The sequence below is a fragment of the Taudactylus pleione genome, unplaced genomic scaffold (genome assembly GCF_031769625.1).
Source record: "Taudactylus pleione unplaced genomic scaffold, aTauple2 ptg000317l, whole genome shotgun sequence".
NCBI lineage: Eukaryota > Metazoa > Chordata > Amphibia > Anura > Myobatrachidae > Taudactylus > Taudactylus pleione.
In genome coordinates this window covers 3,677,790-3,680,074 of record NW_028284718.1, presented here as the reverse complement: position 1 = coordinate 3,680,074, position 2,285 = coordinate 3,677,790, and the positions used below count along the sequence as shown (strand labels likewise).

The 2,285-nt window shown below is 32.1% G+C and overlaps 1 non-coding gene across 1 annotated transcript; it reads right to left on the bottom strand.

Moving 5' to 3' along the window:
- Nucleotides 1-220: 220 nt before the first annotated feature.
- Nucleotides 221-292, bottom strand: TRNAP-UGG (transfer RNA proline (anticodon UGG)). Its single transcript has one exon. It is a non-coding gene; the product is annotated as a tRNA-Pro (tRNA).
- Nucleotides 293-2,285: the final 1,993 nt, after the last annotated feature.

The window sequence follows — 2,285 nt, the reverse complement described above, 5'->3', positions numbered from 1 at the left end:
TTGTCTGATCGATAAAACCCAAGACTTGTCAAAAGCTATGTGTAAATCATGCATAAATAGAAGAAAGGCAATTGAAAAATGATGAAGGCAAGATTCATAAGTATGTACAAATTCTATTGGGAGTATGGCAAAAACAAAACTCAGTTGATGCTATTGACTTAGCCAATTGAGAAAATCAGATATATATAAACCATGAGATGCACAGTAAAAAAGAAATAGAGGGCTCGACCGGGATTTGAACCCGGGACCTCTTGCACCCAAAGCAAGAATCATACCCCTAGACCAACGAGCCAACTGAAGTAAATTTGTTTTATTTGATTTCTTAACTGTTTTTATGTGAAAATTGTATTTTTTTAAAGCAGTCACTCATGTATACAAGGAGGAAATATTAGCATAAATAAAATATTTCCTAATAGTCAATATTTTTCTAAGTATACTTGCTTGGAAATTGCTGTGCAAAGTTTTATGATGCCCAGCAGAGTTTTTCTGATGGATAAAACCCAAGACATGTCACATGCTATGTGCAGATAAGTACTTACTAATAATTTTAGCAGTTTGACAAAAAACAAAATTCAATTGTGCAAATAAGCAAATCCAATCTATTTTGAGAGTTTTGAAAAAACAACATTCAGTTGAAATTCACTCTGGAAATTGACTTCAATAAGATAATGGAACCATGTCAAAGAATCTAAAAATTTGGGCTCGTCCGTGATTTGTACCCGGGACCTCTCGCACCCAAAGTGAGAGTCATAGAATCATCAAGCAAGCATGTTTTATATGATTTCTTAACTGTTTTTATGTGAAAATTGTATTATTTTAAAGTAGTCACTAATGTATACAAGGTGGAAATATTAACATAAGTAATATATTTCCTAATAGTCAATATTTTTCTAAGTATACTTGTTTGGAAATTGCTGTGCAAAGTTTTATGATGCCCAGCAGAGTTTTTCTGATGGATAAAACCCAAGACATGTCACATGCTATGTTCAGATAAGTAATTACAAATAATTTTAGCAGTCTGACAAAAAACAAACTTCAATTCTGCAAATAAGTAAATCCAATCTATTTTGAGAGTTTTGAAAAAACAACATTCAGTTGAAATTCACTCAGGAAATTGACTTCAATAAGATAATGGAACCATGTCAAAGAATCTGAAAAGTTGGGCTCATCCAGGATTTGAACCCGTGACCTCTCGCACCCAAAGTGAGGATCATAGAATCATCAAGTAAGCATGTTTTATTTGATTTCTTAACTGTTTTTATGTGAAAATGGTATTCTTTTAAAGCAGTCACTAATGTATACAAGGAGGAAATATTAGCATAAATAAAATATTTCCTAATAGTCAATATTTTTCTAAGTATACTTGCTTGGAAATTGCTGTGCAAAGTTTTATGATGCCCAGCAGAGTTTTTCTGAAGGATAAAACCCAAGACATGTCACATGCTATGTGCAGGTAAGTAATTACATATAATTTTAGCAGCTTGACAAAAAACAAAATTCAATTGTGCAAATAAGTAAATCCAATCTATTTTGTGAGTTTTTAAAAAATAATATTCAGTTGAAGATTTGACTCAGAAAATTGACTTCAATAAGATAATGGAACCATGTCAAAGAATCTGAAAATTTGGGCTCATCCACAATTTGAACCTGGGACCTCTCACACCCTAAGCGAGAATCATAACCCTAGACCAACAAGCCACCTACCTGCCAATTTTTCTATTGATTTTTCAATTGATTTAAAGAAAATAGCTTTTTGTTTTTAAAAACACCATATACATTTATGTAAAAATGAATTTGTAGAATAAATAAAATATTTCCTTATGGTCCAGTAGATAGTTTTCTAAGTATGCATATAGGAAAAGTGCAGGGACAAGATTTGTGAGAGCCTACAGAGTTTGGACTTCTCTCTTGGATGAAGCTAAAGACTTGTCATATGCAATGTACAAATCATGCTTCCAGACACAGAAGAAAGGCAAAAGAAAACCTTGCAATTTCATTTTTGAACTTTTTGTGTTTCAAAATGAGACTATTCTTTTAAAACATTCAAAGCTATCTAGACAGTAGGGAACCTGCAGTTTTCCTAATATACCACAATACAGTTGAAATTTGAATAAGTATGCTCTTATTTTTAGAACAACTAAAATGTTTCCGTAAGATTCTATTGATAGTTTTCTTTGTGTGCTTATTTGGAAAGTGCAGTGACAAGATTTAAAAATGGCTACAGAGTTTGGACTTGTCTGATCTATAAAACCCAAGACTTGTCAAAAGCTATGTGTAAATCATGC